Source organism: Elephas maximus, chromosome 23, assembly GCF_024166365.1.
Source record: "Elephas maximus indicus isolate mEleMax1 chromosome 23, mEleMax1 primary haplotype, whole genome shotgun sequence".
NCBI lineage: Eukaryota > Metazoa > Chordata > Mammalia > Proboscidea > Elephantidae > Elephas > Elephas maximus.
The window spans coordinates 46,581,123-46,607,953 of record NC_064841.1 but is presented as its reverse complement, the minus strand read 5'-3'; the positions used below and the strand labels follow the sequence as shown (position 1 = coordinate 46,607,953).

General features: G+C 40.7%; 1 protein-coding gene across 3 annotated transcripts in view; it reads left to right on the top strand.

The window, feature by feature from the left end:
- The first annotated feature begins 2,557 nt into the window (after positions 1-2,557).
- Positions 2,558-26,831, top strand: part of PARP4 (poly(ADP-ribose) polymerase family member 4) — a 267,433-nt gene continuing 243,159 nt past the window's right edge. For 2 of the 3 annotated variants that reach the window (XM_049867548.1, XM_049867550.1), the window contains exon 1: positions 2,558-2,666. The gene's annotated coding sequence lies outside the window, so the exon portion shown is untranslated. The other variant, XM_049867549.1, reaches the window with a different exon arrangement.

The window sequence follows — 26,831 nt, the reverse complement described above, 5'->3', positions numbered from 1 at the left end:
TCTATGGAATTCCAAAGAACAATTTTACATTAGAGATTATATAGAATCTCACGAGGATTAGAAGTGCCTTTGTAGTCTGGAGATGGCCTGGCAGGAGGAGTTATGCATTACAGGATAGTGACAAAAGACTCTATTATACTAAAGAGATACTTATCAGATACCTGGGCTGTGATTTTCCTGTGGGGGTTGTAAGTCACAGGTGGTCCAACAGAAAAAAACAAAGTTATTTGCATCAGTTTAAAACAAAGAACAAAGTCATCAACATTAGGTCAAAACAAAGTCTTTAACAGAGGTATGAGAAGGAGGAGGCAGGCAGAGGAAGGAGAAAAACTTACTGGTTCTTCATGGCATTAGTTATGTCAAGCTCTCAGTTGCCCATTTTGAAAAAAGGAGAAAACATGCTGGGGAGTATTGGGATTACAACGTCACGTGTTTATATTGATCTTTGCCAAGATAGTCTTCTTCTTTTCTCATTTTATTCAGGGCCTGGGAGATCTGATTCTTTCCCACTACTTTAGTCTCTATTTAATGAATCTCAAATCTGTATCTCCAACCCTCACCTCTCTTGAATAAAACCAAATCCAGTGCCATCGAGTGGATTCGGACTCATAGCGACCCTATAGAACAGAATAGAACTGCGCCATAGAGTTTCCAAGGAGCGCCCGGCAGATTCGAACTGCCCACCCTTTGGTTAGCAGCTGTAGCACTTAACCACTATGCCACCACCTCTTTCAACTGGCAGATACATATTTCCAAATACTTGTGAACACTAATACAAACTTCAAACTTCAGTAAGTTTTAAGTTCAACTCATAATCTTACCCTACAGTTTTCCCAACTCCAAACCCTCACGAAATTTGATCCTTCCCCAGCCCTGGGAATTTTCCCAATTCCTCAGTTATTTGGCAGCGTCATCCACCCACCTCTCCCAAACTCAAACTTTGGAGGTGTTACTGCTGAGGGCATGGAGGCCCTCTGGACTCAATGGGTCCTTGTCTTTCTCTTGTAAGAACACACAGACAATTTTAGGTTCGGCTCTAACATGTTTATTTTACTTGTGACAAGTAAGAGGAGCCAGCAGGGGCTCATGTGGCTCAAAAGACTGACTCAAAAAGGGAAGCAAAGCTAGGGCTTACATGAGTTTGGTGGTAACAATAGAACAATGAATATCCAGTGGGTTTCTTTTAACTGACAGGTGGAAATGGCAGTGCATACTAATTAGGCTGCTGGGCATCTGGAATTCAAGATGGAATCTGCTGATAGTCAAGATGGAGTCCTCTCAGCAGGCCTTGGCATCACACATTATGGGATATAGCACAGGCATACTGATTTCCCACAATACATTGCCCTCTTCAGGGGCTAAGGAAGGTCAAACAGTGGTCACACCTTGTCTTTCTGCAAATGCGAGCCTGTAAAAGGGAAAGGGTGGAGCCAACAACTAATAGGTTCTTGCCCAGCAGACTAGCAAACTGAAGTCAGCCAGATTTGGGGTTGCAAGAACAGAAAGTTTTATTCAGAGTTTGCAAACTGGGAGGCAGGCAGGGTCTCAAGACCTAAGGCTGCCAGCTCCCTGAAGTAAGGCAGATTTGCTCCGTATACAGGGAGTGACATACATATTCATGAACAGTGAGGGCCAAATCTTCAGTCCTGCTGCGTGTGAGCGGTCCACCTAATTTTTGCGAATGAGTTTTTGCACAGGGCTTTAAAAATACTACACGCACAGCCTTAAAAAAAAGGGGCCAGGGCTTGCTACTGGCAGGCAAGGTAAGTCATTTAAAAAAAAAAAAAAAAAAAAACCTCATGTCGAGTCCATTCTGACTTATAGCGACCCTATAGTCAGAGTAGAACTGCCCCAGAGTTTCCAACCAGTGCCTGGCGGATTGGAACCTCCAACTTTTTAGTTAACAGCCGTAGCACTTAACCACTACACCACCAGGGTTTCCAGAAAGGTCACAGAGTAGGTAAATTTTAAGTGCCTGCCCTGCCTGGAAAAGGGAGGAAACCTGGTGAATCAACCAATCATGGTGAGGTGTTGTAAAAGTTGCAACAAAAATGTAACAAGAGTAGACTTTTCTGAAGAACAACTATTATGGGATGGTCAATAACCCTCTGCCTGCTTCAAAAACCAACCAACCAACCAAACCCACTGCCCTCCAGTCGATTCCGACTCATAGCGACCCTATAGGGCAGAGTAGAACTGCCCCATAAAGTTTCCAAGGAGCATCTGGCGGATTGGAATTGCCACCAGGGTTTCCAAGGGACTAGAAAAATACTAAGGAGGAAGCAGTAATTCATGGGTTGTTCTAACCTTATTTCAGGTTGGCAGGATGTGGATCCTATTTACCCAAAGCTCTCTTGTTCCACCAGCAGAGTTAACCGTATTTGTCTCAGAGGTAGCCTCTTTGGCCAAATCCCTCCTGGAAAAAAATCCTGAAAAATATCTGGACACTTGGGCTGATGCTGGGAAGGAAATACCGCTGCTCATTCTCTCATTCCCGCAAGGGGCGCTTAGTTGCAGGGTGCAGAGCGCCGGGCGAGGCCTTCAGAGGCCGCGGGGCGGGGTTTTGCCTGCGCTAGCTCTGGGACTGCCCAGCGGCCAGCTGAGGTCAGAGCCGGATAGCAGAGGATCTGGAGCCCGAGTACCTGCAGCCCCCGGATCTCAGCCAGGTGCGTGAGGACCGCGGGTGGCCTGCGGGTTCTCCATTGTCCTTTCCAGGGTTGGGGAAGTCGGGAGCATTTTCTGGGTGGCCCTTCCTGCAGGGCGAAGGGAGTCCAGCTCCACCGTTTGGAAAGAATCCTGCTTTGCTTCCATGTGCTGTGCGACTTCCTTGTAGTCCTTTCCGGCATTCAAAGCTTTCAGTTTAAAGGGCCTGTTCACTTGGCGGGTCCGCCGGGAGTGTTGGCTTTTTAATTACTCATGGGACAGTCGAGGACGCGGTTCGTCTTCGGAACTGCCGGGGCCCTGCAAGACCCGTGGTGTACTCGGGTCGGGCCGGCGGCCTGGGGACTCCTCCTGCCTCGGGAAACCGGCAGGTTGCTGCAGAAATGAAATGCCTTTTATTTCCAGTATGCCAAGAGGCTGTTCTTTCTGAAAGTTAGATTTCAAAGGAAACTTGTACAAGGTACAATGTTTTGATGAATGATCAGGGAATGGAATCTGACCTAGTCATGATGAGTAGTTGGGAAAACATTTATGGGCTTGTTGAGATCCGAAGTTGAAAATAATACGTGCAAGGAATGCGGTATGACTCATCCATGGGTTCATGGAAGTAGAGCACTGTAGAGTTCAGCTTCTGGGAAAACAGGCGCAGCCAAGTGTTAGAGCTTAAGCTCTTTAGAGTCTGGAATGCAGAATTGCAATAAATGTATTAAAATATTCAAAGTGTGGTGTTCATCCTGAGTATGTATATTTGCATGTGCAGATTCTTAACACTGCATTTGACAGGATCATTTATTTAGTAATGGCCTAGTGGTTAAGTGGTACAGCTGCCAATCAGAGGTCAGCAGTTTGAATCCACCAGGCACTCCTTGGAAACTTTGTGGGGCAGTTCTGTCTTGTCCTATAGGGTTGCTATGAGTCGGAATCCACTCCACGGCAATGGGTTTGTTTTTGTTTGCGTGCTCAGCTGCCAGCCAAATGATGGCAGTTTGGAAATCATCAGCCACTCCTTGGAAACCCTATGGGGCAGCTCTACTCTGTCCCATAGGGTCTGTACAGTTGGATTCCACTCCACCACAAAAGAGTGGGGGGTGGTGTTACTGGTCTGTGTACCAATGGTGGTGGGAGTGTTACCCAAATTGATGGATTTTGCTTCTTAGGGGTTTCCCAAGCACCTTAGAGAGGTGAGATATACATGCCATTTGAGCATCAGAAGGCTCTTCTATAATTCTAGGGTCTAATTAACATAGACTATATGAGCAAGAGGCTTGAATTTTTTCTTCAGTTCTTTCAGCTTGAGAAGCACTGAGTGTGTTCTTCACTTTTGGTTTTCTATTTCCAGCTCTTTACACGTCATTATAATACTTTGTTTTCTCGAGCTGCCCTTTGAAGTCTTCTGTTCAGTTCTTTTACTTCATCATTTCTTCCTTTTGCTTTAGCTGCTCGATGTTCGAGAGCAAGTTTCAGAGCCTCCTGTGACAGCCATCTTGGTCTTTCTTTCTGTCTTTTCAGTGACCTCTGGATTTCTTCATGTATGATGTCCTTGATGTCATTCCACAACTTGTCTGGTCTTTGGTCACTAGCGTTCAATGCGTCAAATCTATTCTTGAGATGGTCTCTAAATTCGGGTGGGATATACTCAAGGTCGCCTTTTGGCTCTTGTAGACTTGCTATGGTTTTCTTCAGTTGCAACTTCAACTTCCATACGAGCGATTGACGATCTGTTCCACAGTCAGCCCCTGGCCTTGTTCTGACTGACGATATTGAGCTTTTCCATACTCTCTTTCCACAGATAGTCGGTTTGATTCCTGTGTATTCCATATGGCAAGGTCCATGTGTATAGCCACTGTTTATGTTGGTGAAAAAAGGTGTTTGCAATGAAGAAGTCGTTGGTCTTGCAAAATTCTATCATTCGGTCTCCAGCATTTTTTCTATCACCAAGGCCATGTTTTCCAACCAGTGATCCTTTTTTGTTTCCAGCTTTTGCATTCAAATCACCAGTAATTATCGATGCATCCCGACTGCATGGTCGATCAATTTCAGACTGCAGAAGTGGATAAATATCTTCAGTTTCTTCATCTATGGCCTTAGTGGTTGGTGCGTAAATTTGAATAATAGTCTTATTGACTTGTCTTCTTTGTAGGCGTATGGATATTATCTTATCACTGACGGCATTGTACGTCAGGATAGATCTCGAAATACTCTTTTTGATGATGAATGCAACACCATTTGTCTTCAAGGTGTCATTCCCGGCATAGTAGACTATATAATTGTCCAATTCAAAATGGCCAATACCAGTCCATTTCAGCTCACTAATGATTTTTATGTGTTCCGTTTCATTTTGGACAGTTTCCAATTTTCCTGGATTCATACTTCATACATTGCATGTTTCAATTTTTAATGGATGTTTGCAGCTGTTTCTTCTCACTTTGAGTAATGCCATATCAGCAAATGAAGGAAAAATCCAAGCCTTGGGTTGCAATAGTGAAGGATTCTATGGGGAAAATATTAAACAACACAGGAAGCATCAAAAGAAGGTGTAAGAGATACACAGAGTCATTATACCAAAAAGAATTAGTCGATGTTCAACCATTTCAAGAGGTAGCATAGGATCAGGAACCTGTGATACTGAAGGTAGAAGTCCAAGCTGTGCTGAAGACATTGGTTTAAAACAAGGCTCCAGGAATTGATGGAATATCAATTGAGATGTTTCAACAAACGGCTGCAGCACTGGAAGTACTCACTCGTCTATGCCAAGAAATCTGGAAGACAGCTACCTGGCCAACCAACCAGAAGAGATCCATATTTATGCCAGTTCCTAACAAAGGTGATCCAACCAAATGCGGAAATTATCGAACAATATCATTAATACCATACCTAAGCAAAATTTTGCTGAAGATCATTCAAAAGCAGCTGCAGCATTATATTGACAGGGAACTGCCAGAAATTCAGGCTGGATTCAGAAGAGGATGTGGAACCAGGTTTATCATTGCTGATGTCAGATGGACCCTGGCTGAAAGCAGAGAATACCAGAAGGATGTTTACTTGTATTATATTGACTATGCAAAGGCCTTGTGTCTACTGTGTCGACTGTGTGGATCATAACAATTTATGGATAACATTGCAAAGAACGGGAATTCCAAAACACTTAATTGTGCTCATGAAGAACCTTTACATAGATCAAGAGGCAGTTGTTGGGACAGATCAAGGGGATACTGAGTGCTTTAAAGTCAGGAAAGGTGTGTGTCAGGGCTGTATCCTTTCACCATAGCTATTCAAACTGTATGCTGAGTAAGTAATCTGAGAAGCCAGACTATATGAAGAAGAACAGGCCATGAGGATTGGAGGAAGACTCATTAACACCCTGTGTTATGCAGGTGACACAACCTTGCTTGCTGAAAGTGAAGAGGACTTGAAGCACTACTAACGAAGATCAAAGACCATAGCCTTCAATATGGATTACACCTCAACATACAGATAACAAAAATCCTCACAATTGGAGCAATAAGTCACATCATGATAAATGGAGAAAAGGTTGACGTTTTCAAAGATTTCATTTTACTTGGATCCACAATCAACAGCCATGGAAGCAGCAGTCAAGAAATCAAAAGATGCATTGGGCAAATGTGCTGCAAAGACCTCTTTAAAGTATTGAAAAGCAAAGACGTCACCTTGAAGACTAAGGTGCGCCCGACCCAAGCCATGGTATTTTCAATCGCATCATATGCATGTGAAAGCTGGACAATGAATAAGGAAGACCGAAGAATTGACACCTTTGAATTATGGTGTTGGAGAAGAATATTGAATATACCACGGACTGCCAAAAGAATGAACAAATCTGTCTTGGAAGAAGTACGACCAGAATGCTCCTTAGAAGCAAGGATTGCGAGACTGTGTCTAACATACTTTGGACATGTTGTCAGGAGGGATCATTCCCTGTAGAAGGATATCATGCTTGGTAAAGTACAGGGTCAGCGGAAAAGAGGAAGACCCTCAATGAGATGGATTGACACAGGGACTGCAACAATGAGCTCAAGTATAACAATGATTGTAAGGATGGTGCGGGACTGGGTAGTGTTTTGTTCTGTGGTACATAGGGGGTCTCTATGAGTCAGAACTGACTCAATGGCACCTAACAACAAAAACGTATGAAGAAGAATGGGGCATCAGGATTGGAGGAATACTCGTTTACAACCTGTGTTGTAAGCAGATGACACAACCTTGCTTGCTGAAAGTGAAGAGGACTTGAAGCACTTAATGATGAAGATCAAAGAGCATAGCCTTCAGTATGGATTACACTTCAACATAAAAAAACAAAAATCTTCACAACTGGACTCATAAGCAACATCATGATAAATGGGGAAAAGATTGCATTTGTCAAGGATTTCTTTTTACTTGGATCCACAGTCAACACCCATGGAAGCAACAGTCAAGAAATCAAAAGATGCATTGCATTGGGCAAATCTGCTGCAAAAGACATCTTTAAGGTGTTCAAAAGCGAAGATATCACCTTGAAGACTAAGGTGCGCCCAACCCAAGCCATGGTATTTTCAGTCGCTTCATATGCATGAGAAAGGTCGACAATGAATAAGGAAAACCAAAGAAGAATTGATGCCTTTGAATTGTGGTGTTGGTGAAGAATGTTGAATATACCGTGGACTGCCAAATGGACAAAAAAATCTATCTCAGAAGAAGTATGACCAGAATACTCCTTAGAAGCAAGGATGTTGAGACTGTGTATCACATACTTTGGACATGTTGTCAGGAAGGATCAGTCCCTGCGGAAGGACATAATGCTTGGTAAAGTAGAGGGGTAGCGAAAGAGAGAAAGACCCTTAACAAGATGGATTGACGCAATGGCTGCGACAGTAGGGTCAAGCATAACAAATATTGTGAGCATGGGGCAGGACTGGGCAGTGTTTCGTTCCGTGGTACATAGGGATGCTATGAGTTGGAACCGACTCGATGGCACCTAACAACAGGTTCTAACTGATGGTTGAAAGTTTTTTTTCTAATTGTGCTTTAGGTGAAAGTTTGCAGCTCGAATTAATTTCTCATTCAACAATTTATATACAAATTGTTTTAATACAGGGGTCCCCAGGATGCAGAAAATTCCACTACAGCTTGCTTGGCTTCCTCAGCTGCAATTTTGCATTAGAATCTCAGTTCCTTTGCTTACCTTGCAAAATCCTAAGAATGTTGCTGACATAACTGGTATGAACTCCCTACTTTTAAACCCCTTAAAAGTAACCTTCTCCCTTGCCCTCGGGGAGCAGTCTTGTCGGCAGCAGCTCCGACTGACTCCTTTTCTTGCACAACAAAATAAAGGTGCATTTCTGCCTTCCCACCCTGGTCTCTCATTTATTGGTCTGGCTTATCATGCTGAGCAGAACTTGGGGTTTCTACCCAGTAACACTCTTGGTGAACCAGCCAGAAGTCATCCACTTGGTTCCTGAGGTGGATCAGACAACAGAATGGCCCTGATGTCTGGTGCCACCAGGAGATTTCCCCTGGAGACCTTGGAGCAGCCCTGAAAGCTGATCCATCCCCGGCCCGAAAGATGACTCTGTGGGTGGCATGAAACTTGCCTGAGTTGTTTGGTAAGTACCTAGGTAAGGCCTTAGAAGAGGCTCAAGAAGCAGGAGAAATTGACTGTTGAGGGCATTAGGTACCTGAGTTTATTTGGTAAATAACAGGGTAATTCTTAGGTAAGGCCTTAGAAGAGTCCCAAGAAGTGGGAGGAATTGACTGTTGAGGGTAAATTGTTAGGTTAGCGCAACTGTGAGTGAGTAAGTGTCTGTATCCAGAGAATGGGGAATATTCAGGTGATCCCAGAATACCGCCTGCTAAGATGCATCCTTAAGAAATGGCAACAGAGTCTTGGACAGACATTGCGCTGGCAGCATGTTTGTCCATTTCCTACTTTTACCTTTTTGAATATATGCTGAATAAAACCTTTCTGTTTTACTAAAGTTGATGGTGTTTACGCCCTGCAACAGATAATGGTGTAGTTATTGCAGAGATTCTAAAGCCACAAATCCAGTCAACCTCGAGGAGGCCTGGTCTGTGGAACAGAAGCTGGCAAAGAGAGGTCCTATCTTCTGGACCCATGTGTTCGCACTCCTTGTCCCTTCGACACTGAAAGGGTGAGTGCTCTCGGGAAAAAAAGCCTTTGCTTATTCTTTTTGTTCTCTTAAGTTTTGTTTGGCGTATTTGTTTTGAAAAGTAGTTATTTGATTAAGGAGAATCTTCCTGAGATTTTTCCTTGATCATTTGGTTCAGAATGAGATTTACTAACTTTTCCGGTGAACCGCAGTTTAGCGTCTGTATTCAGGCGCTTCAAACATTAAAGAGGTAATTCTATTTTCAAAGAGCTCTGGGTTAATATAAACGGCAAAATTTGGGCACAGGTCGACGAGTAAAGGCCATTAGGGTGGTCTCTGGTGCTCCTCATGAGCATTGAAGACTCCCATGACAAGCTAAGGTGGTCTCGAGACAGGCTAGAGCACTAGGCTGCCTGCCACCTGCGAGCCAACTCTTTTGGAAAACAAAGGTACGCATTGGTCCAGGCGAAACACTGCCCAGACCCCTTGATGTTGCCCATTAGAGGTCTTTTTGTGACTCAGAGAAAACCTGGGAAATAGTGCTCCGTTTTGCCAAATTCTCAGGACGAAATGATACCTCCTGACCTGTATTATGAAATTCTCAGGAGGAGTTGGTAGCTGCTAACCTATTTAATGAAATTTGTCGGAAGTGGTAGCTCCCTACCTGTTTTATGATATAGCTTCTCAATAAAGAATCACGATGTTAAAACTGAAATCATCAGTAGCTACTTTAAGGTACTTCCCAATTGAGGAACTAGTATATTTAAGGTCTAAAGTAAGTCTAGGTCTCTAGCCAGCAAAATGAATTAAGTTCAAAAAGAAGAAAACCAAAAGCTTGAACCTTAGAGCACCCCCCCCCCCCACCAAGACATTGGTTTGGGTTCATATTTAAAAACACTACTAGAGGTAATTTGAAATTTCAGTGACTGCCAGTGACTGCTTTGGGAAAAAGCAGTCATTTGTATTGTCTTTTTTGGGAACTTTTGCTCGATGCTCAGGTTTTGTCAAAAGGTCTAATATTCCTCCATCTGAGACTCGGGCAAGTTTTATCTAGAACCTGTTTTTTCCATTGAATTGACCCAATCTTACCAAAAATTGCTATATACACTTTAAGAAACTAGTATTCCCATATCTTGTTTTTTTGTGGTACTGTCTGGTGAGTTTATGTGGTCTTCCTGTCTCCCTTTGTCCTGAGAGCTTGCTTCTGGTCTAGAACTTTGTGTCTTAGTTTCTGTCTTGTATTGATTGGAGGCTATGACTGATATAAATTGGTCTTTTTGGAAAGTACACTAAGAATCTTGAAAGCAAACCCTTTCTAAGTAGCTTAAGCTAGGTACTATGAAATGAATTTTTAAGGAAAATGAATTTAAAGGAAGAAGTATGATTTTGTCTTAAAGCAAAACCAGCAGTCCAAGAATGGAAAAGGAAGGCACAGGACAAGGACAAGCTGAGAACTGATGGATTCGTTTACAAAATTGCTAAAGAGCTCTGGTGTTTATTGGGTGGATAGCCCTTCAAAATGCCTAGGTCAACTTAAACATATGTAAATGAAGTGGGATGACCCAATCTTGTCTTCTATGAGTCAAGAGAGTGAGGGCAGAGCAGGATCAGACCTCCCCAACCCCCAGTCTCTGAAGTCATATAGCTCCAGGGAAGCTTTTGAAAGACCCCTTCCAACCAAGTGGAGACTTTTTTTTTTTTTAACTTTTATTGAGCTTCAAGCGAACGTTTACAAATCAAGTCAGTCTGTCACATATAAGTTTACATACATCTTACTCCGTACTCCCACTTGCTCTCCCCCTAATGAGTCACCCCTTCCGTCTCTCCTTTCGTGACAATTTTGCCAGCTTCCCACTCTCTCTATCCTCCCATCCCCCCTCCAGACAGGAGATGCCAACACAATCTCAAGTGCCAAGTGGAGACTTTTTAAGAGAAAAGAAAATAAGAAGAAATTGCTACATTACTATATAAAAAAAAAAAACAAACAAACCCAGTGCCGTCGAGTCGATTCCAACTCATAGCGACCCTATAGGACAGAGTACTGCCCCATAGAGTTTCCAAGGGGCGCCTGGTGGATTTGAACTGCCGACCCTTTGGTTAGCAGCCATAGCACTTAACCACTACACCACCAGGGTTTCCGTGCAGTACTATAAAAAAAAATTAGGTAGATCTCAATCATAAAAGAACTGTAAATAAGTTCTCTCTATTGTAGGGGAACTCTAAGAAGCCAAAAAAAAAAAAAAAAAAGAAATCACAAGACGCACCTGAAATGGCCTGGAAAAATGTTTCCAACCCTAGCTGGAGACTTTAGGTTGTATCTGTATCAGTGAACTCGTCAGTTGAACAGAGGCATTGTGATTTCCAAAGCAAGTTAACAAAATCCTTAACGGTTAAATTTAGATTGGGAAAATATGGGAAATAGTAAAAGTTGATTGAAAACTTAGAATGTTTAAACAGACTTTATTTCAACAGTTATGTTTCATGATATACAGGCTTAAAATAGTTTCCAAGACCGTTAAGGTAACTTACTGATATTAAATTGAGTTAGTAGATATTTGTCATAATTTGTTTATATACCTTTGCTTTTTATACCACAATAGAAAGGATGTCTGTGTGTACATATATATATATATATATATATACACACACATATGGATATGTATATTTAGGTCTGTTAACGAGTGTGTTCATTTTTGTCATTTAAAGAGATGTACTATAAGAGATGCAACAAAGATAACATTTAAGAAGTTTATTAAAAGAAATTTATTTGATATGGTCAGAAGTTTTATCTCTGTGACAGAAGTTTAATGGTTTAATTTATGAGGTTTTTTAGGAGCTTTAATGTTAAATAGTATATAAAAAAGTGAATTGGGTTTCTCACTGTCAAAGTAACACAATTTCCTTTGATTTCTGAGTTGAAGTGTTAATTTATTCTTTGTGTAATCTGCCTCGAAGACAAAGGTTCAGTCTCTTACTAGATTCTTTGGACTTACGAAAAGGACTGTGACTAGACTGAATAAAGATTTCTAGAACTCTTGCATAGAAGCTGGTGGGTTCACAGACTGCAGCTGATCCGAAATCACGTGTAACAGAAATTAACTGCATGAGACTGAGTAAAGGAATACTATGGATTTTATGTGGGACTGTTCTGATGCTTTGAGGTGCTACTTTCTGGATATAAGAAGCCATTTTCCTCTCTCCTAAATTATCTAACAAATGGGTTTAGATATTGTAACTCTTGAATTAAAATTCTTATTGATAAACTTAAAAAAATTGTAAATACCATAACCAGAGAAGTGTCTGAAATTTGTTCGAGCTATGATTTTACAAAACAGAATAGCATTAAAATCCTGTTAGTTCTTTCACAGAACAATTTTGTACCTTAATAGTTAAATGTTATATTTATATTAATATGCAGTCTGAGGTTTTGCAGAGTGTAGTTGCTGTTAAGGCAAAAAGCTGCTGACCTGAAAAGCATTTACTGATGGTGCTTATGTATAAACAAACATCTCCTGAGATTTGTTTCCTTGGTTCAAAGACCTTAGGGTCATGGTTTCATTTGTTATTTCTGACAGCTGACTTAACATTATTGTTAGTGTTTCTGCTCTGCTTCCTAGTTAGTTTATAGTGCCTAGAATCTTAAAAACCAGAGTGTGCCCAACCACCATTATTGAACATTTTTGGTAAAAGATTCTGTAGCGAGATCATGATCCAAAAGAAGGAACCATGATAAAAGTGTAGTTCTCCTGGAATTCAGGTTTCTGGCTTTCATGGAGGTTGGGGTAACCCACACTGGCCATCGCATTTGGGTGTCGTTTTAAACCTCAAGTTTTGAGAAAAAACTGGTTCCTGAAGCCACTTTTGAGTCAAACAATTGTCCAGATAAACTAATAAGACCATTTTGCTCTGGGCATTGTGCTTTTTTGAAGAATTCAGTCTGTTTTGGGAAACGGACTCCAAAGATTATACTGTGAACTATGTCTAGGGGAAATCGGTGCTTAGTTTAATTAGTCTTCAAGACAGTGTCATGAAATACCTGTCTGATTTTTGTAATCAAATTGTCACTCCCTTACTGTGCAGAAAATTATGTATCTTGAAGAAACCAAGTTCTTAGAGGAGATGGACCTCATGGTTCAGACTCCATTTTGTCTTAGACTCCACTTCTGCTTCTGAGAAAGTGATCCATGACTATTAATAGAAAAACCAGGCAGGAACAGCTTGCCCTTGGGAAGAACGCTTACCCAAAACCAAACCAAACCAAACCCAGTGCCGTCAAGTCTCCGACTCATAGCGACCCTACAGGACAGAGTAGAACTGCCCCATAGAGTTTCTAAGGAGCACCTGGTGGATTCGAACTGCTGACCCTTTTGTTAGCAGCCGTAGCACTTAACCACTACGCCACCAGGGTTTCCAGAAGAACACTTAGTATGTTTTGAAGAGACTGACTGAAGACCTCCAATAGGAGAGGTCCATCCTGTATTATCTTGCTAGTTATGTATTCTCTAGTGGAAACTTGGTTGTCACATGTAAAGTTTTCTATACTTTCTGTTTTCTCTAGACAAACTTTGTGTGTTCTTTATGGACATTATGTTTTTATGTGGTGAATCCAACTGTACTAGTTTAGATGATCCCTTTCCAACTGATAGTGAATTTACGTGGCAATCCCTTGTTTAAATTCCTGCAGGATGCATGGGCAATGCACTTTGGAAATTTTAGGATTGCCTTTAGATATTCATAGTAATGATGCTAGTAAATATTGAAAAGGTAATGTTAAATTGTTACACTTTGTAAAGTGAGAGTCAAAAGGAAACCCATTGGTCCAATGCTCAAGGTGGGTTTGATAGGTTTAATTCCTATTATGGTATAGTTTAACTGGGGAAATCTTTAAGAAATTTATCAGTCACTATAGGACAAATAGACTAAGTTGCTAATGGGATGGAAGCACAACAGCAGTCTCTGACCTCACTAGCCAAGGTGACGTGAGATAAAAAAATAGCCTTAGATTTTTTTTATTAGCCCAAGAAAGGGTAATCTGTACTGTAGCAAATACCTCTTGTTGTATTCAGATAAATAACACAGGAGAAGTAAAAAAGGATATACATAGAATTAGACAGCAAGCTACTTGGGTATATACTGTAACACCCTTACAAACATAAGATTTATCTGGTTAGTTACCTTCAAGAATAAATACACGAGCTAAATCGCTATTGCAAGGAGTAGTAATATTCTTAGTCTGCATCCTGATAGTATTAGGCATAATAAAAGATGTCTTCTATTGTCTCATACGTATAAGAAGGCTTCGGGCTAAAATGTTGATGTACACTGAGCCTGCTCACTTTGGCAATGCGATTGGTGGGAACTTTGTTCTTACTTAGATCCTGGTAAAGAACTTGATGGTATCTGGTAGAAAACCAGCACACTTAGTTTAAAGAGCCTGCCATAGCTGCCATTTAGGGGCTCGACTAAGTCCAGGTATTAATCATCAATGTGTTATTTACAGTTTCCAGTCAAAAGAAAAGAATGATTTAGGACATAATATTGGAGCCATTATTCCCTGTCCTTGAGCATAAAGAATGTGACCCAGCTGGAGCTGTATCACATTGAGCCATGAAGACACAATAGCTAGGCCCTGAGGTATAAAGACAATAGCTAGGGCAATCTCGAGAAACATCTTCTAGGAAAACATTCGCAAAAACAGCATAAAACCCACTCTTAGCTTTTTCTTTTAACATTTAGTGAATAGTCAGTTGTAAACCATACTATATAGGCAAGAATTACCCATAATCCTTGTTCCTCTCCATCCAAATTACCAGCTAAAAAAAGAGGGGACACAATTCTAGTTCCAATATTTGCCCCCTCCCCAAGAACATGCCAGAAAATCCTGAGCTGGGCTGTTGTTAAGAGTGGATACTGGTCCTGAATGACCAATGTCCCAAAAATGAAAATGAGGCAATAATACAGAAGTTCCCAGAATGCAGAAAATTCCCCTGCAGCTTGCTTGGCTTCCTCCCCCACAATTCTGCATTATAATCCTGGTTCCTTTGCTTACCTCAAAAATCTAGCATCTGTGTAGTATGATTAAGAATGTTACTAACATGTATGAACTCCCTACTTATGAACCCTTAAAAGTAACATTTCACCTTGCCCTCAGGGAGCAACCTTGGTGGCAGCAGCAGCTCTGACTGACTCCTTTCCTTGCAAAACAAAATAAAGTTGCCTTTTGTATCTTCCCACCTCGGTCTCTCATTTATTGGCCAATATGAGTTATGTCAAGCAGAACCTAGGGTTTGCACTTGGTCACAGTTTTGTGACTTTGGTTGCAAACCCTGTGATGTGTTAACACTGTCCCTTTCCCCACCCTGGGTTCCCTGTTTCCGTCCCTCCATTCTTCCTGTCCTTTCCTGCCTTCTCATTGCTTTTGGGTGAGTGTTGTCCATTTGGTTTGGTATACGTGATTGAACTAAGAAGCACATTCCTCGTGTATGTTATTGTTTGTTTTATAGACCTGTCTAATCTTTGGCTGAAGGATGAACTTCAAGAGTGGCTTCAGCTCTGAGTTATCAGGGTATCTGGGGGCCATAGTCTCAGGGGTTCCTCCAGTATGTGTCAGACCAGTACGTCTGGTCTTTTTGTGAATTTTGATTTTGTTCTGCATTTTCTTCTACTCTGTCAGGGACCCTTTATTGTGATCCCTGTTGGAGCTGCCACTGTATCTAGTTATTCTAGGCTCAGGCTGGTGGAGTCTGTGGTAGTTGTGGTCCATTAGTCCTTTGGACTAGTCTTTCCCTTCTGTCTTTGATTTTCTTCATTGCCTTTTGCTCTGGACGGTATGGGACCAGTAGATATTTCTTAGATGGCTGCTCACAAACTTTTTTTTTGTGTGCTTTAAGTGAAAGTTTACAAATCAAGTCAGTCTCTCACACAAAAATTTAAATGCACCTTGCTATATACTCTGGGTTTTGGTTTTATATTATTTTTTTTAGTTGTTCTTCCCCCAATGAGACAGCACACTCCTTCTCTCCACTCTCTATTTTCGTGCCCATTCAGCCAGCTCCTGACTCCCTCTGCCCTCCTATCTCCCCTCCAGACAGGAGCTGCCCACATAGTCTCGTGAGTCTACTTGATCCAAGAAGCTCACTCCTCACCAGTATCATTTTCTATCCCGTAGTCCAGTCTAATCCCTGCCTGAGAGTTGGCTTTGGGAATGGTTCCTGTATTGGGCTAACAGAAGGACTGGGGACCATGACCTCCGGGGTCCTTCTAGTCTCAGTCAGACCATTAATTCTGGTCTTCTTATGAGAATTTTAGGTCTGCATTCTGCTGCTCTCCTGCTCCATCAGGGATTCTCTGTTGTGTTCCCTGTCAAGGCAGTCGTTGGTTGTAGCCGGGTACCATATAGTTCTTCTGGTTTCAGGCTAATGTAGTCTCTGGTTCATGTGGCCCTTTCTGTCTCTTGGGCTGATAATTACCTTGTATCTTTGGTGTTCTTCATTCTCCTTTGCTCTAGATGGGTTGAAACCAATTGATACATCTTAGATGGCCGCTTGCTAGCATTTAAGACCCCAGATGCCACTCTCCAAAGTGGAATGCAGAATGTTTTCTTAATATACTTTAGTATCCCGGTTGACCTAGATGCCCCCTGAAACCATGTTTCCCAAATCCCCACCCCATTATGCTGGCCTTTGAAGCGTTCAGTATATTTAGGAAACTTCTTTGCTTTTGGTTTAGTCCAGTTGTGCTGACCTCTCCTGTATTGTGTGTTGTCTTCCCTTCACCTGAAATAGTTCTTGTTTAACTAATTAATGAATTCCCCTCCACGCTATCGTAACCACCAAAAAGTATTTTCCTCTCTGTTTAAACTATTTCTTGAGTTCTTGTAACACTGCTCTTATACAATATTTGTCCTTTTGCAACTGACTGATTTCACTTGGCATAATGCCTTCCATATTCCTCTGTGCTGTGAAATGTTTCACGGATTCATCATTGTTCTTTATCAATGTGTAGTATTCCATTGTGTGAATGTACCATAATTTATGTATCCATTCATTTGTTGATGGGCACCTAGGTTGCTTCCATCTTTTTGCTATTGTAAACAGTGCTGCGATGAACATAGGTGTGCATTTATCTGTTTGTGTAAAGGCTCTTATTTCCCTAGGAGATATTCCAAGGAGTGGGGTTGCTGGATCGTATGGTAGTTCTATTTCTAGCTTTTTAAGGAAGGGCCAAATCAATTTCCAAAGTGGTTGTACCATTTTGCATTACCACCAACAGTGTATAAGTGTTCCAGTCTATCCTCAACCTCTCCAACATTTATTATTTTGTGTTTTCTGGATTAATGCCAGCCTTGTTGGAGTGAGATGAAATCTCATTGTGGTTTCGATTTGCATTTCCCTGATGGCTAATGATCCTGAGCATTTCCTCACGTATCTGTTAGCTGTCTGAATGTCTTCTTTGGTGAATTGTCTGTTCATATCCTTTGCCCATTTTTAGATGGGTTTTTTGTCTTTTTAAAAAAATTTTTATTGTGCTTTTAGTGAAAGTTTACAAACCAAGTCAGTCTCACATACAAAAACTTATATACACCTTGCCGTATACTCCTAGTTGCTCTCCCTCTAATGAGACAGCACACTCTTTCTCTCCACTCTCTATTTCCATGTCCATTTGGCAAGCTTCTGCCCCCCTCTGCCCTCTCATCTCTTCTCCAGATAGGAGCTGCCCACATAGTCTTATGTGTCTGCTTGATCCAAGGACCTCATTCTTCACCAGTATCATTTTCTATTCCATAGTCCAGTCCAATCCCTGTCTGAAAAGTTGGCTTTGGGAATGGTTTCTGTCTTGGGCTAACAGAAGGTCTGAGGACCATGACCTCTGCGGTGCTTCTCGCCTCAGTCGGACCATTAAATCTGGTCTTTTTACAAGAATTTGAGGTCTGCATCCTGCTGCTCTCTTGCTGCCTCAGGGGTTCTCTGTTGTGTTCCCTCTCAAGGCAGTCATCAGTTGTAGCCAGGTACCATCTTGTTCTTTTGGTCTCAGGCTGATATAGTCCATGGTTTATGTGGCCCTGTCTGTATCTTGGGCTGATAATTACCTTATGTCTTTGGTGTTCTTTGTTCTCCTTTGCTTCAGGTGGGTTGAGACCAATGGATGCATCTAGATGCATCTAGCATTTTTTTTTAAATTAATTTTTATTTTACTTTAAGTGAAAGTGTCCAAATCTGGTCAGTCTCTCATGCAAAAATTTACATACAACTTGCCATACACTCCTAATTGCTTTCCCTCCAATGAGACAGCACAGTTCTTCTCTCCGCTCTCTCTCCTCATGTCCATTCAGGTAGATTCTGCCCCCCTCTTTACATCTCATCCCTGCTCCAGACAGGAGATGTCAACATAGTCTTGTGTCCGCTTGATCCAAGAAGCTCGTCCTTCACCAGTATAATTTTCTGTCCCCTATTCCCGTCCAGTCCTTGTCTAAACAGTTTGCTTTGGGAATTGTTCCTGTCTTGGGCTAACAGAAGGCTTGGGGACCATGGCCTCTGGGGTCCCTCCAGTCCCAGTCTGACCATTAAGTCTGGTCTTGTTACAAGAATTGGAGGTCTGCATCCCACTGCTCTCCTGCTCCCTCAGGGGTTCTCTGTTGTGTTCCCCGTCAGAGCACATTGGCTGTAGCTGAGCACCATCTAGGTGTTTTGGTCTCTGGTGATGTAGTCTCTGGCTTATGTGGCCTTTTCTGTCTCTTGGGCTGATAATTACCTGGTGTTTTTGTTCTCCTTTGCTCCAGGTGGGTTGAGACCAGTTGATACATCTTAGATGGCCACTTACTAGCATTTAAGACCCCAGACGCCACTCTCCAAAGTGGGATGCAGAATGTTTTCTTAATAGATTTTATTATGCCAGTTGACTTAGATGTACCCTGAAACCATGGTCCCCAAATCCCACCCCTGCTATGCTGGCCTTCGAAGCGTACAGTATATTTAGGAAACGTCTTTGCTTTTGGTTTAGTCCAGTTGTGCTGACCTCTCTTGTATTGCGCTTTGTCTTTCCTTTCACCTAAAATAGTTCTTATCTGCTACCTAATTAGTGAATACTCGTCTCCCTCCATCCCCACTCTCTTAAGCATCAAAGAATATTTTCTTTTCAGTTTAAACTATTTTTCAAGTTCTTATAATAGTGGTCTTATAAAATATTTGTCCTTTTGTAACTGACTGATTTCACTAAGCGAAATGCCGTCCAGATTCCTCCATGTTATGAAATGTTTCATGAATTTATCATTGTTCTTTATCGATGTGTGTGTAGTATTCCATTGTGTGAATATACCATAATTTATTTATCCATATATCCGTTCATGGGTACCTTGGTTGCTTCCATCTTTTTGCTGTTGTAAACAGTGCTGCAATGAACATGGGTGTGCATATACCTGTTTGTGTGAAGGCTCTTATATCTCTAGGATATATTCCAAGGGGTGGGATTGCTGGATCATGTGGTAGCTTTTTAAGGAAGCGTCAAATGGATTTCCAAAGTGGTTATACCATTTTACATTCCTACCAGCAGTTTTTAAGTGTTCCAGTCTCTCCATAACCTCTCCGATATTTATTATTTTGTGTTTTTTGGATTAATGCCTGCCTTGTTGGGGTGGTCATTTGCATTCCTCTAATGGCTAATGGTCCTGAGCATTTCCTCATGTATCTGTTAGCTGTCTGAATGTCTTCTTTGGTGACGTGCCTGTTCATATCCTTTGACCATTTTTCAATTGGGTTATTTATCTTTTTGTAGTTGAGTTTTTGCAGTATCATGTAGATTTTAGAGATCAGATGCTCATCAGAAATGTCATAGCTAAAATTTTTTTCCCGGTCTGTAGGTAATCTTTTTACTCTTTTGGTGAATGCTTTGGATAAGCATAGGTGTTCGATTTTTAGGAGCTCTCAGTTATCTAGTTTTACTTCTGCATTGTTAGTAATGTTTTGTATACTGTTTTTGACATGTATTAGGGCTCATAGCATTGTCCCTATTTTTTCTTCCATAATCTTTAGCATTTTAAATTTTATAGTTAGGTCTTTGATCCATTTTGAGTTTGTTTTTTGTGCATGGTGTGAGGTGTGGGTCTTGTTTCATTTTTTTGCAGATGGATATCCAGTTATGCCAGCACCATTTGCTAAAGAGACTGTCTTTTTCTTATTTAACTGACTTTGGGCCTTTGTCAAATATTAGCTGCTCATATGTGGATGGATTTATATCTGGATTATCAATTCTGTTCCATTGGTGTATGTATCTGTTGTTGTACCAGTACCAGCCTGTTTTGAGTACTGTGAAAATATAATATGTTCTGAAATCAGATAGTTGGAGGCCTCCTACTTTGTTCTTCTCTTTCAGTAATGCTTTGCTTATCTGGGGCCTCTTTCCCTTCCATATGAAGTTAGTGATTTGTTTCTCCATCTCAGTAAAAAATGTCATTGGAATTTGGATAGGAATTGCATTGTATCTGTGGATCGCTTTTGGTAGAATAGACATTTTTACAATGTTAAGTCTTCCTATCCATGAGCAAGGTATGTTTTTCCACTTATGTAGGTCTCTTTTGGTTTCTTGCTGTAGCATCATGTGGTTTTCTTTGTATAGGTCTTTTATGTCTCTGGTAAGATTTATTTCTGTTTTATCTTCTTGGGGCTACTGGAAATGGTATTTATTCGGTGATTTCCTTTTTGATGTTCTTTTTGTTGGTCTAGAGGAATCCACGTGATTTTTGTATGTTTATTTTGTATCCAGATGCACTGCTGAACTCTTCTATTGGTTTCAGTAGTTTCCTTGTGGATTCCTTAGGGTTTTCTGTGTATAAGATCATGTTATCTGGAAATAGAGATACTTTTAGTTTTTCCTTACCAATCTGGATGCCCTTTATTTTTTTATCTAGCCTAATTGCTCTGGGTAGGACTTCCAGCACAATGTTGAATAAGAGTGGTGATAAAGGACATCCTTGTCCGGTTCCCGATCTCAAGGGGAATGCTTTCAGACTCTCTCTGTTTAGGATGATGTTGGCTGTTGGCTTAGTATAAATGCTTGGGAATTTTCCTCCTATTCCTATTTTGCTGAGAGTTTTTATAATGAATGGGTGTTGATCTTTGTCAAATGCCTTTTCTGCATCAATTAATAAGATCATGTGGTTCTTGTCTTCTGTTTGATTTATATGATGGATTACATTCATTGTTTTTCTAATGTTGAACCATCCCTCCATACCTTGTATTACCACTTGGTCACGGTGAATTATTTTTTTGATATGTTGTTGAATTCTATTTGTTAGAATTTTGTTGAGGATTTTTGCATCTAAGTTCATGAGGGATATAGGTGTATAATTTTCTTTTTTTTTGTAGTATCTTTACCCGGTTTTGGTATCAGGGATATGAGGGCTTCACAGAATGAGTTAGGGAGTGTTCCATCATTTTTTGTGCTCTGAAATACCTTTAGTAGTAGTGTTAAGTTTTCCCTGACAATTTGGTAGAACTCTCCAGTGAAGCTGTTCCGGCCAGGGTTTTTTTTTTGTTGGGAATTTTTTTGATTACCTTTTCAAGCTCTTCTTTTGTTATGGGTTTATTAATTTTTCTGCCTGTGTTTGTGTTAGTTTAGATAGGTAGTGTGTTTCTAAAAATTTATCCATTTCTTCTAGGATTTCAAATTTATTAGCATACAATTTTTCGTAGTAATCTATTATGATTCTTTTATTTTCAGTTGGGTCTGTTGTGATATTGCCCATCTCACTTCTTATTCGTGTTATTTGCTTCCTCTCCTGTTTTTCTTTTGGCCATTGGCTTATTGACTTTGTTAAGTTTTTCAAGAAGCAGCTTTTGGTCTTGTTAACTCTTTCAGTTGTTTTTCTGTTCTCTATTACATTTAATTCTGCTGAAATTTTTATTATTTGCTTTCTTATGATGCTTGCGGGGTTCCTTTGTTGCTCTCTTTGTATTTGTTCAAGTTGTACAGATAAATCTTTGATTTTGGCCCTTTCTTCTTTTTGTATGTGTGCATTTATTGATATAAATTGACCTCTGAGCACTGCTTTCTCTGTGTCCCAAAGGTTCTGGTAGGAAATGTTTTCATTCTCATTGGATTCTATGAATTTCTTTGTTCCATCCTTAATGTCATATAGAAGCCAATCATTTTTGAGCAGGCTCTTGTTCAGTTTCCAAGTGTTTGATTTGTTTTCCCTCATTTTTCTGTTATTGATTTCTGCTTTATGGCCTTATAGTCAGAGAAGATGCTTTGTAATATTTTTGATGTTTTGGATTTTGCTAAGGCTTGCTTTATGACCTAATATGTGGTGTATTGTAGAGAGTGTTCTATGTGCACTAGAAAGGAAAGTATACTTGGCTACCGTTGGGTGGAGTGTTCTATAGATGTCTCTGTGGTGAAGTTGGCTCATCGTGGCATTTAGATCATCCATGTCTTTATTGAGCTTCTGTCTGGATGGTTTGTCCTCCACCAAAATGGTGTGTTGATGTCTCCTGCTATAATTCTGGAGCTGTCTATCTCATTTTTCAGTGCTGTTAGAGTTTGTTTTATGTATCTTGTAGCCCTGTCATTGGATGCATAAATATTTAATGTAGTTGTATCCTCCTGGTACATTGTCCCTTTAATCAGTATATAGTGTCCTTCCTCATCCTTTATGGTGGATTTAACTTTAACATCTATTTTGTCAGAAATTAATATTGCCACTTCTGCTCTTTTTTGGTTGTTACTTGGTTGATATATTTTTTCAATCATTTGTGTTTTAGTTTGTCTCTAAGTCTAAGGTGTGTCTCTTGTAGGCAGCATATAAATGGATCGTGTATTTTTTTTTTTATAATAATTTTTATTAAGCTTCAAGTGAACGTTTACAAATCCAATCAGTCTGTCACATATAAGTTTACATACATCTCACTCCCTACTCCCACTTACTCTCCCCGTCTTGAGTCAGCCCTTTCAGTCTCTCCTTTCTTGACAATTTTGCCGGCTTCCCTCTCTCTCTATCCTCCCACCCCCCTCCAGACAAGAGTTGCCAACACAGTCTCAAGTGTACACCTGATATAATTAGCTCACTCTTCATCAGCGTCTCTCTCCCACCCGCTGACCAGTCCCTTTCATGTCTGATGAGTTGTCTTCAGGGATGGTTCCTGTCCTGTGTCAACAGAAGGTCTGGAGAGCATGACCGCCGGGATTCCTCCAGTCTCAGTCAGACCATTAAGTTTGGTCTTTTTATGAGAATTTGGGGTCTGCATCCCACTGATCTCCTGCTCCCTCAGGGGTCCTCTGCTGAGCTCCCTGTCAGGGCAGTCATCGATTGTGGCCGGGCACCAACTAGTTCTTCTGGTCTCAGGATGATGTAGGTCTCTGGTTCATGTGGCCCTTTCTGTCTCTTGGGCTCTTAGTTGTCATGTGGGCTTGGTGTTCTTCATTTTCCTTTGCTCCAGGTGGGTTGAGACCAATTGCTGCATCTTAGATGGCTGCTTGTTAGCATTTAAGACCCCAGACGCCACATTTCAAAGTGGGATGCAGAATGATTTCATAGTAGAATTATTTTGCCAATTGACTTAGAAGTCCCCGCAAACCATGTTCCCCAGACCCCCGCGCTTGCTCCGCTGAGCTTTGAAGCATTCATTTTATCCCGGAAACTTCTTTGCTTTTGGTCCAGTCCAATTGAGCTGACCTTCCATGTATTGAGTGTTGTCTTTCCCTTCACCTAAAGCAGTTCTTATCTACTGATTAATCAATAAAAAACCCTCTCCCACCCTCCCTCCCTCCCCCCCTCGTAACCACAAAAGTATGTGTTCTTCTCAGGTTTACTATTTCTCAAGATCTTATAATAGTGGTCTTATACAATATTTGTCCTTTTGCCTCTGACTCATTTCGCTCAGCATAATGCCTTCCAGGATCGCGTATTTTTATCCATTCTGGTACTCTGTCTCTTTATTGGTACATTTAGTCCATTTATATTTGGGGTTATTATGGACAGGTATGAGTTTATTGCTGTCACCTTGATGTCTTTTTTTGCATGTTGTTGATAGTTTCTTTTTCCCCCTTAATTTTTTGTGCAGAGTGGTTTATCTTTATATATTGTTTTTTCCTCTTATTCATTGTTATTGATTTTGTTTCTGCGTAGTGTTTATTTTTTTCTTGTATTTTATTTTGATTACTAGTTTCGTTAGTCTCCTTTGTGGTTATCCTTAATATTTACCCCTATTTTTCTAAGTTTAAACCTAACATTTATAGCTTTATATCACCTTGTCTTCCTCTCCATCTGAAAGATGTATGACTACATTTCTCAGTCCCTCTTTATTGTTTCAATGTTGTATTCTTTTACATATTGGCATCGCTGTTTCCCTGCTTTGAGAGATTTTTTATCTTGATTTATTTTGTGATTTCCCTGTCTGGGTTGACGGCATCTCGTTGCTCTGTCCTGTGTTCTTTTCTTGGGTTAATATCTGATATTACTGATTTTCTAACCAGAGAACTTCCTTTAGTATTTCTCTATGATTTTGGTTTGGTTTTTACATATCCCCTAAACTTCTGTTCATCTGGAAATGTGCTAATTTTGCTTTCATATTTGACAGACAGTTTTGCTGGATGTATAATTCTTGGCTAGCAATTTTTTTCATATAATGCCTTATATAAGTCATCCCATTGTCTTCCCGCCTGCATGGTTTTTGCTGAGTAGTCCGAGCTTATTCTTACTGACTCTCCTTCATAGGTGACTTTTTATTTATCACTAGCCTCTCTCAAAATTCTCTGTTTATCTTTGGATTTGGCAAGTTTGGTTATGTCTTGATGACTTTCTTTTGAGATATACCTTATGGGGAGTTCGATGAGCATCTTGCATAGATATCTTTTCATCTTCCAGGATATAAAGGAAGTTTTCTGCCAGCAAGTCTTCAACACTTCACTCTTTATTTTCCGTTACCCCTCCTTGTTCTGGTAATCCAATCATTTGTCGGTTATTTCACTTGATAGAGTCCCACATGATTCTTAGGGTTTCTTCAAATTTTTAAATTCTTATTTTAGAGTTTTCTTTGCATATAGTGGTGCCAAGTGTTTTTTCTTACATCTCACTAATTCTGCCTTCCAGTTCCTCAAGTCTGCTTCTCTGACTTTCTATTGTTTCTAGTTCTGTACTTTGCTCATCTTTTGAATTTCTGATTGCTGTTTATGGATTCTTGGAGCTCATTAAACTTTTCATTATGTTCTTGAATAACCATTTTAATTTTTTCAACTGCTTTATCTCTGTGTTCTTTCGCTTATTCTTCTTTTTTAAATAATTTTTATTGTGTTCTAAATGAAAGTTTACAAATCAAGTCAGTCTCTCACACAAAAACCCATATACACCTTGCTAAACACTCCCAATTACTCTCCCACTAATGAGACAGCCTGGTCTCTCCCTCCACTCTATCTTTTCATGTCCTTTTCACCAGCTTCTAACCCCCTCCACCCTCTCATCTCCCCTCCAGGCAGGAGATGCCAGTATAGTCTCAAGTGTCCACCTGATTCGAGAAGCTCGCTCCTCACCAGCATTCCTCTCTAACCCATTGTCCAGTCCAATCCACGTCTGAAGAGTTGGCTTCGGGAATGGTTCCTGTCCTGGGGAAATAGAAGGTTTGGGGGCCATGACTACCAGGGTCCTTCCAGTCTCAGTCAGACCATTAAGTCTGGTCTTATGAGAATTTGGGGTTTGCATCCCACTGCTCTGCTGCTCACTCAGGGGTGCTCTGTTGTGTTCCCTGTCAGGGCAGCCATCAGTTGTAGCTGGGCACCATCTAGTTCTTCTAGTCTCAAGATGATGTAGTCGCTGGTTCATGTGGCCCTTTTGGTCTCTTTGACTCGTAATTGCCTTGTGTCCTTGGTGTTCTTCATTCTCCTTTGATCCAGGTGGGTTGAGACCAATTGATGCATCTTAGATGGCTGCTTGCTAGCATTTAAGACCCCAGATGCCACTCCTCAAAGTGGGATGCAGAATGTTTTGTTAATAGATTTTATTATGCCAATTGACTTAGATGTCCCCTGAAACCATGGTCCCCAGACCCCTGCCCCTGCTACGCTGGCTTTCGAAGCATTCAGTTTATTCAGGAAACTTCTTTGCTTTTGGTTTAGTCCAATTGTGCTGACCTCCCCTGTATTGTGTGCTGTCTTTCCCTTCACCTAAAGTACTTCTTATCTACTATCTAATTAGTGAATGCCCCTTTCCCACCCTCCCTCCCTCCCACCTCTCGTAACCACAAAAGAATGTTTTCTTCTCAGTTTAAACTATTTCTCAAGTTCTTATAATAGTGGTCTTATGCAATATTTGTCCTTTTGCAACTGACTAATTTCACTCAGCATAATGCCTTCCAGGTTCCTCCATGTTATGAAATGTTTCACAGATTCCTCACTGTTCTTTATTGATGTGTAGTATTCCATTGTGTGAATATACTATAATTTATTTAACCATTCATCCGTTGATTGACACCTTGTTTGCTTCCATCTTTTTGCTATTGTAAACAGTGCTGCAGTAAACATGGGTGTGCATATATCTGCTTGTGTAAAGGCTCTTATTTCTCTAGGATATATTCCAAGGAGTGGGATTGCTAGATCGTATGGTAGTTCTATTTCTAGCTTTTTAAGGAAGCGCCAAATCGATTTCCAAAGTGGTTGTACCATTTGACATTCCCACCAGCAGTGTAGAAGTGTTCCAATCTCTCCACAGCCTCTCCACCTTTTATTTTTTTGTGTTTTTTGGATTAATGCCAGCCTTGTTGGAGTGAGATGAAATCTCATTGTAGTTTTGATCTGCATTTCTCTAATGGCTAATGATCGTGAACATTTCCTCATATATCTGCTAGCAATCTGAATGTCTTCGTTAGTGAACTGTCTATTCATATCTTTTGCCCATTTTTTAATTGGGTAATTTGTCTTGTTGCAGTTGAGTTTTTGCAGTATTATGTAGATTTTAGAGATCAAACGCTGATCAGAAATGTCATAGCGAAAAACTTTTTCCCAGTCTGTAGGTAGTCTTTTTACTCCTTTGGTGAAGTCTTTGGATGAGCATAAGTGTTTGATTTTTAGGAGCTCCCAGTTATC